Source organism: Meleagris gallopavo, chromosome 1, assembly GCF_000146605.3.
Source record: "Meleagris gallopavo isolate NT-WF06-2002-E0010 breed Aviagen turkey brand Nicholas breeding stock chromosome 1, Turkey_5.1, whole genome shotgun sequence".
NCBI lineage: Eukaryota > Metazoa > Chordata > Aves > Galliformes > Phasianidae > Meleagris > Meleagris gallopavo.
The window spans coordinates 12,812,761-12,822,134 of NC_015011.2; the positions used below are offsets into that span (position 1 = coordinate 12,812,761).

The 9,374-nt window shown below is 36.2% G+C and overlaps 1 long non-coding RNA gene across 7 annotated transcripts; it reads right to left on the minus strand.

Annotated features, from left to right (window-relative positions):
- Positions 1–338: 338 nt before the first annotated feature.
- LOC104914801 lies at positions 339–9,374 on the minus strand. Of its 7 annotated transcripts, none has more exons than XR_004159389.1 (6): positions 9,026–9,326; positions 4,813–4,916; positions 3,613–3,815; positions 2,879–2,968; positions 2,144–2,249; positions 339–571 (listed from the first exon to the last, which is right to left on the minus strand). It is a non-coding gene; the product is annotated as an uncharacterized LOC104914801 (long non-coding RNA). The 7 variants fall into 7 exon arrangements; XR_002109541.1 differs by lacking the exon at positions 339–571 and adding an exon at positions 9,333–9,374 and having other exon boundaries at positions 580–2,249; positions 9,086–9,157; XR_004159392.1 differs by lacking the exon at positions 339–571 and adding an exon at positions 9,333–9,374 and having other exon boundaries at positions 580–2,249; positions 9,026–9,157.

The window sequence follows — 9,374 nt, forward strand, 5'->3', positions numbered from 1 at the left end:
TCCACCTCCCATGAAGATTTGCTCTAGCTGAAGCCAAGATAATAAGGAATCTGTGATTCCTCCCATTTTATCCCTATCACTGTACTCTTCCCAGAAAAGAATACTGGCCCACAACACCCTGTATTTTAGACATACACTCCACTTTCCTACCACCTCCCACGCCTGCTTTTCATCAGCATCACTGCTCAGTCTTTACAGAAGTGTACCACCATCACTTGTCCCAGCAAAGCAATTCAGAGAAACTTTGCCTTTCGTAGCATTCATGGAACCAGGCAGCCACAGGCCAGTCAACAAACAGCATCTTGCAATACAACCCAGCAAAAAGATAAATACATCACTGGACCAAGCATATTTAATTTATTTTCTCTTATATGACATGGATTTTTCCCTTATGCAGAATAACTGTGTAGACTTGCATGCAATTTTTTCCTTGTGAATCCGAACCCACATGCTCCACTTCTGTGTAACTGTTTTTAATATTTGGATGTCATAATGAACTACTGCCAGAGCCATCTTCTGTTCTGCCTTTTTTCTTTTGTTCTTTTTCAGCAAACTGTATTTTATCCATCCTCTGAATTATGAAACAGAATGAATAATTTAACATGGCTAACTCAACTTGAATGCAGTAAAATCTATAAAACTGCAGTTTACTTGGAAACACAAAGCAGTCAAGCTCATCGATATAAATTTCTGAATATAAAAGCTGTTTTTTTATTTAATTTAAATAAAATATGTATTGGTTATTCATTTTAATAAATTGTTTTTTTCTTAATTTCTACATTATCACACAATAAAATCCTGCTTGTTTTCACCATCATATAGAATGCTGTCAGCCCCTGTTCTTTAATGTTTGGTCCATATTTAAGAAAGGATTCTTGAGTATTTATACAAATAAACTTATAAATGCAAGCTTTTGCTTAAGTGTTCCTCCGAATTGGCAACTAAAAGGGTTATTTTTCGTTATTACCAATTTTGAACTTTGCTAAAAATCTCATTTCTGTTCCATGTGAAGTAACAAGATGTGATTACATTTAATGTCGCTGATACATTAAAATGTAGCATTTCTCCTCATCTGATTTTCTGAAAGGGCTATTGAATAAATTAGATCTTATCAGATCACTTCCATTTGCAAAAAGCTCTCTCATTTTGCAGTTAAAATATATAATGGATGCATTAATGAATGGAACGTTCTATTGCTCCTGTCCAACTTCTATAATTAAAAATAACTGTTAGCTCAGACAATCTTCAAAATGCTGTCATAAATGAAAAAGGAATAACTGTCCATGTCCCTGGTGTATAAGACAAAAATTTCCTTGCAGCAAGGAAAATTTAGTTATGAGGAAATATTTCCAGTAGAAGGGATTATGAAGTCCTGAAATAAACTGCCAGCAGAGACTGTCATGTCTCCAACACTTGTGATCTTTAAGATCACTAAAATCAGCCCAGAAAAATACTCACCAAGCCTAATCCAGATACAGCTTGTAAAATGTTGACCTCCCTACCAATCTTATGATGCTGTCACCCCTTGTCAGAATTTACACTAGTGCTTCCAGAGCTGTACATCAGATATAATTAGCAGTCTATGATTCCAAAATAAAATGGCATTGTTAAATCTCTGATCTAATCTATTCTAAATGAAGGATCATTAAATTTTGATACACATGTCTATAACAAAGAAACTAATGAATATCTTTATTTGTGATTACTGTATTTTAAAAGATACCTATGTACCATCCTCATTCTTTGAGAGGAAAAGAGGGATTACCAAAAGCATAAATTACCTACCACCAAGCACAAAGGAAACTGAATAAAGAGCAGAAGAGAACCCAGATATATTATGGTCAGATCAAAACTCAAACGATACTTTTATTCTTGGGTGCATTAACATATCCCTAACAAAGACAGTTGATCAAAATACAGAAGTGTCAGTGGACTTTGATCCTGTCTGAAATGACATTTACTAGCGTTAACATAAAATAACATTGCTGAAGAAAAGTGAAACCAAATTCAAGTCTGAGCTCTCTTTATTTTGTTCCATTAAAATGAAAACCATTTTCTCGCCCAAAGGAATTACATAGGCACACTTTTGATAAAAGATGTTTCATAAGATGTTCCTGACTCATATGTAAAAAGCAATACTTACCCAAAATTCATTAAGTTTCTGCTTTAAAAGTTCCATGCTTTGGTACATAATTCTTCAGTCATCTAAAGAATTCATTTATGGCAGTAGTACACAAAACAGTTCTGTACTATGAATATTTAAAATCAGACAAAAATACAAAATCTTATGTTAATATTCTCTATGTGCAAATTAAAGTATCTATTTTTAAAGAGAATAATGTTCACATTATTTTCTGTTTACACTTAGAAGTACGTCCATTGCCAAATCATACCAGTTTTTATACACGGAATTAAAGGAAAAGCTAACTTCACATGTGAAGCAAAAATAATATGTTTCTTGAGGAAGGCTCAATCTAACTGAAATTGTCTTTTATCCTTCATATCCTCTCTTCAGCTGATCAACTTTATCCAGCAACTGAGCAAATTAAATGAACGCTCTCTGCATAAATCTTCCCTTGATCCATTAGAATGTACACCATTTGTTACATGATTTTAATCCATATTTATTTTAATAATCCTCTTTGAACTTCTAAAAAAAATCAAAGTTGTTTAAGACTAGGAGTAATGATCTTTTATTTTAAGAATATCTCCCCAAATAAATCAGTATCAATAGAAAGAAATACAAAAGATCATTTTTCCAACATCAGATGTAACAAAAATAACATAAGATCTTAAAAAAAGAATTTGAGTTATTTGGTATTAGAAGGTTTGTTTACAGTACAGGGTTAATGCATATAATATATTCGATGATTTTTACCAGTTGTGCATCTAATCCAAAAAGTGTGTCCAGGTGAGTTTCTGAAATCCTCTTTAATTTTGGGTGTAAAAGATGAATCAGTACAGATACCTTCAAAAATGAAAGAAATTACATTAAATATAACCATTACATTAAGCATAACCAAATTACATTGAACATACGAGTATCCTGAAAAGAAAACAAATATTTTCTCTGTAGTTACTAGATGTTACAAAATACACTTTATTAATAAAAAGATTAAGACCTGTATCACTTTAATTAAAATTGACTATAGGAGACATTTTAAAATGTTTACAGAATACAGAAACAAATGACTATACTTTATTGTTACTCTTAGGGCAATTTTTGAAATACTGTGAAAGTCAGAGCTTAATACATTCAATATAACGTCAGCCATTTTCAATCAGATTATACTGTTTTGTTTCTTATCTTAGTATTGAATTAACAGGCATCTCAAACTTTCAATACTTGGAGTAATGTTTCCTTCCTTTACAGACAGACGATGGTGTGTCTAGGCAGGTAAAGTGTTCTCTTTTCATTTTAAAATGCAGACAACACAATCAAAAGTGAAAATAAATTTTAAAAGACCACAGTTCATTATATGTTCAGGAGAAACATAGAAAAGTATTTACCAAAATTAAAGGATAAATCAAGTCATTTTTCAACTTACAGGAAAGACAACATAAACATTAGCAATAAAAATCTCATCATTGCAGTTCAGGCTGCTGACATACCCTGTGATATGAGGAATTCTGATATGCTGTGGAAAGGACACAGTAAGGGCACAAATCTGCATCACTCACTGCAGTGACTTCATCTGTGATCATAAGGTACCAAAGTCAGTCCGAAAGCACTCAGAATGGCTGGGCTTCAGGCAATGCCTGAGATCCCTTCATAGGTGGGCCTAATGAGTAAGGATCCACCTCGTACAAAGAACCTGTAATGAAGTGACACATGCACAGAATATATGAGGAAGTTCTTGAATGCTTCACTGGTTCGGTAGATTGGCAGATTTGTCCACAGTACAGAGTTAATGCAAATACTCAGTGGCAATTTTCTGACAACTATGAGCCATTTTGCTTAACTCAGTATATCGACAGAGTGGTTCCTTACTAAAAGGCTATATCCATGGCAGACAATCCAATTCAGCTAAATTGAAAATAAAGTAAAATATATATATATAGCATAGGCTTTTCATGTAAGACAAAATTTAATTCATATTTCATTAACATTTTCCATCTCCTTCCTTTCGTTCCCTGAATTTTTGTCTCTGGTTGTTCATATTGCTACAAACTTTTGTTCATTTTTTCCTCTCTTCCTCTTCCCTTATGTTACAATCTCAGAAATTCTCCTCAATACTCAAAGCTTTTCTCATGGCCCAACCCTGATGATACCATGCAATTTTTGCACAGCTGTGACACCTACAAATGAACTGCATGAATGAATTCCAGTTAGTAAAAAAGAGGGTACTCTATCTTCTTAGTGACTCTTGTCAAAGTAAGTATCAGTACAGCTTGCTCTCTTTCCTTTACACCAATTGAAGACGTTTTCCCAACATTCAAAACCTTCATCAGATTGGAATTTGTAATCTCAGAGATTGTATGCTTACAGAAACACATCTGAACCATGAAGTTAATTAATTATACATGAAAGCTAAAACAGGAGGAGAAACTAGCTTCCACATGAGCTGTACATGAGCTTCCACTTCCAAAAAAGAGTAAGAACACACAACCTTAAATATTCAAAACTAGTGCAAAACACCAAATCCTGTTTTCATGATACTGCCAATATTGGCCCCACTGCATTTGCTATATCATAGGCCATTAATATTTACTTTTAACTTCTTGTCAGCAGTAGATGCTGTGGCATTAGCATGTTTAAAAGGCCAGGTTCAACATTATAAACCACATCACACGCACACTTTTAATACATACCATAAAACAGCATCTATTCCCTTTTCCATTATTTCTCTGAGCTTTTCCTCTAAAAATATAAGTGGGTCTTCTGGACACATAACAATTACACCACAAAGTAGAGCCTGAAAAAGAAACTGTAAGTTAATGCCTTCATGGTAACAGTAAAGGATCATCTAGATGTGAAACCATTAAAATAAACTCAAGATTAAAATTTACTTTTAAAATACTGTAAAATAAAAGCAAATTTTTTATCACTTACATTTCATTTCATTTATATCTTAAATAGAATATTGCATACATCAGAATATTTCAGTTGCTAGACTTCAAAGCATTGGGTTTAGGGCAGTAATAAAATACATGGTATTTCCATAAATATTCCTACTAAAAATTTCATTTTTTTTTATTCAAGAAAGAACATCCATAAAACAGGATAATTTCATTTATCTAATGAAAAACAGAATGTAAAACAAGATTAATTCTGTGCAGCATAGAATATGTTGAATTAGAATGCACAACCAGATATCAATCCAGTAATCAATACTGAAAACAAAATACGGATACTAAGAGTTTCAAATTTGCATTGCATTTTAGTAATGCTGCAGAATAACTGATGAACAGTTTTTCTCACTTGTGTTCAGCTATCTTCATCTAAAATCTATAGCTCGTTTATTTTTGGATTGTGAGTTCACATACAGACATATCTCCTAAATTATATTTAAAAGCATATGAGCAAACTCTGGTTATTTAAATTAATACTATGAACTAGAAAGCTTCTATTTCCAGACAAAAATTTCAGAACATGACCGTGCATCTTTAATGAGATATTAATCCACATTAAAGCAAAAGAAGTTATCCTGGGACGCACTCTATGTTTACAGTTCCCTCTGCTGATTATCAATAAAATAGCTCTCAACAGTTATCACAAAAGCAGCATCTGAATTTTTAGATTTTCTTCCAGCCCTGACCCTTAAAAATCTGCTTTTCTTTGTCTCATCCCACTTCCCACTACTGCTGTTCTCCTCGATGCAGCTGGATGGTGCTAACTCTCTCTGTCTAATTTCTGCCATTCAGAATCTGGTCTAAGAATCAGAAGACCATCACCCAAATTCTGACTGTGCAACTCACTGTCATAGAATAGATTGGGTCAGAAGGGACCCCAAGGATCATTAAGTTTCAACTCCCCTGACAGTTATCTTTAATTTTTTCCAAACCATTTATTCATACATATGTACCCTGTGGGTAAAAATACTTCATTTTCCAACATACATGTTGATTTTCTCATGTTATTATTATAAAACAACTGATATGCATAAATGAATAACTATATTAGAAATATATATATCTTACTATATATTTAAAATATATGCATCTGAAGCAACTGCTATATATGTGCTTGTTTAATCAATAGATACACAGACAGCATGTATGTATGTGTATATACATATATACACACACATGTATATGTACACACCCACCCACCCCCACCCCCACCCCCCTTGTATAGCTTGGCTAATATAATTTATATCGGAGTAATGAGAGAAAGCCACTCACCCTGTCCTGAGCTCACAAGATGAACTCCTGATGGAGTGGATCTCCAGAGAGATCCTTCCCCACTGGCAGTCAGCTCTTAAATGGGTCTAGGAGAGGTGGAGCCAGGCTCCACCCCTTCCTGAAGCACAGGTGAATTGCCTTCACCTGTGCTCCCATGGCTGACTCATTGCTCGCCTCAGGTGATCAGAGGTTCAGGCCATGATTCAGCAGCCCCATACAGTGCTGGATCAACTCAATATCTGAATGTAATGGCTTTCTCACTGTACAACTCAACTGAGAAGGATTTGTAACTGCAGAGCAGTCAGGAGAGAGATCACTGACAGTTATAACACAGAAGCACAATAATGGAGACTTTTGGCCATGAGTCTGTGCTGTTTCTTTACATGCCTAGAAGTCAAGACCACTATAATAAGGCAAAACAAAACATTTTTTTTAATGCACAGACAATGAAGGGTAACTGTCTTCAGTTTACACACTGAATATACTTATCAACCCACTACTTACAACCTTAGCATGATGTTCTTAATACAAACACAGGTTTCTATGTATACCTTGATGAGGGAATATATTAAGAAAATATTATAAATCTAACAGTTACTGTTGTCATTCATGACAAATAATACAATTTTTAATAATATCTAGACATTTAAATAACTTTCCTAGAAAGTTCTCCTATGGACAGATTTCCCAAAGCCAATCCCAAAGCTGTTCAGCTACTCCCCCTCCTGGATCAACCCAGTACCTGTCTGCCATATGAATTCCAGTCATTAGTATAAAGTTTAGTTCATGCTGTTTTCTTTTTTGCGTTGATGTGAATACAACAGCTTTTTTTTCCTCTCATGTTCTGAAAGGTCTAACACACAGAAAATCCACAACAGCCATTGGGGTAACCTCATTGCAGCCTTTGAGTACCTAAAGGGAGCCTATAAACAGGAAGGGAGTCAATTGTTTGGAAGGGTTGATAACTGCAGGACAAGGGGAAATGGTTTTAAGATGAGGGAGGGAAGATGTAGGTTAGATGCCAGGGGGAAGTTCTTTACAGAGAGAGTGGTGAGGTGCTGGAACAGGCTGCCCAGAGAGGTTGTGGATGTGCCGTCCCTGGAGGTGTTCAAGGCCAGACTGGATGGGGCCCTGGGCAACCTGGTCTGGTATTAAATGGGGAGGTTGGTGGCCCTGCATGTGGGAGGGGAGTTGGAGATTCATGATTCTTGAGGTCCCTTCCAACCCTGGCCATGCTGTGATTCTGTGATACAGGCTGGTCTGCAAGGCTTCTCTTTAACTTACTCTCCCTTTCTGCATACATTGGACAACTGATAAAAATACACTCCTACCTTCAAATTTATTCTTACTCCTTAAAGTCTATTCCACACAATAACCTTGTGTGGAATACACAGCTATTGAGAATCAGCAGTTTTGTTATATATATTATTGAAGATCTGCTGTTCACTGCGTATTCAAATTACACTAACATTTACATTTTACATACGCCATGACACCTTGCTTAAATGTCAATGCAGTATCATAAATGTTACATGTTATTATTTCAGATCTACCTGCAATAGAAGACTACACTGTACACTGGATGCATTTTGGCAAAGCCAGTGAAAGCTTGCATCTCAGGAAAGAGCTCCAAGTAGGTGGGCTGCAGCCTAAAGCAACACCGATTCCAAAATAGATCTACAAATGTGCCACAACTACGGTCAACATTGTTTCTTCTGGCGGCCCACAAAGTCTCGCCTACAGTTGCTATCCCTGTCAGTACAAAGGAAAAAGGAGGGTGTATGAACCACGAGGCCTAGCCATGACCTTCAGTCTTTCGCTATCCCTGACCAGATGCCTGACTTCTCTCACAAGCTTCTCCATTCCAGCTGTAATCCCTGACCTTTCCATTCCTATTCCTAACTGTGTAGCAACCTATCCTTCAAAATTCAGCTGAGTCATACGGTAGAAAAGCTATGCATCCACATTTAATCTAAACATTGCATGAACACAGCTACAGTGAAGTCATGTTAAGCATACAACTTGCTGGATTTCATTTTGCCTGATGTTTTATGGTTATTGATTAAAGTAAATCTGGATGAGATCTGAAAAAGAGAAATCACACAGGAATGAAAGAATCCGACGCAGCAGGGAATCCTGAGTTATTTGGACATGACTATTTGGACACCAAGTGTGCGTGGATCATGTCCAAACCACAACATAACCATAAATGACTTAAGCAAATGTCCACTTTAGAACTCCATATCCTTCTAAATTTTGAGAATGTTTACACAAATGTTTATAGAACTCAGCTTAGCTATGGTACGCCTTAATAACGAGACCAGTATCATCTCATTTATCTCCATACAAAGCATACTGGAACCTCATAAAAAATGACAATGACAAAAAAAATTCTTATAGGTACCAGTGAGCATCAACACCTAAGAAACAAGGAAAAAATAAAAATAAAAAAGGATGAAAAGATCTTACTGAGGCTGATTTTGTAACTAGTTCTTTCCCTTAAGTAACCCCCTTTATTCTGAACCTTAATTATTTCATTTTTGGTTTCACCTTCTTTTGGTTTTCTGAGCTTAAAGAAAAACAACCCAAAAGGAATGATCAGGAGAAAGATTCTCAGAAGTGCTCAATCTGCCCGGTGTGCTGCTCTGTAATTATTCTAAATGGCTCAAGATTTCCTTACGAATGTTTCCATGGGAATCCTGGCTGTAAGAGTTGCCTCCAAGCGGGTCTGTTTTGGTACCTGAGGACTATCAGGGAGCCTCTGAAACCGCTTTGTGCGTCATCTTTGTTCAAGGAGACTGAAACACAGGTGCTAGGTAAAACGGGAAGAAATCAAACAAATAGAACAGAATGGCGAAGAATACCGAAGTCGAAAACGCTGTGTGCCCCACAGCCCCACTCCCCAACGCTTCACGGAAGATTCTTTACTCCCGTCCCAACACGGCACCTGAGACGCGGCCCACGTCAGGCCGCGCAGAGGCCTTTACCTCGTAGACCTGGACGAGGCCGTGCCGCCCCAGGCGCGGAGC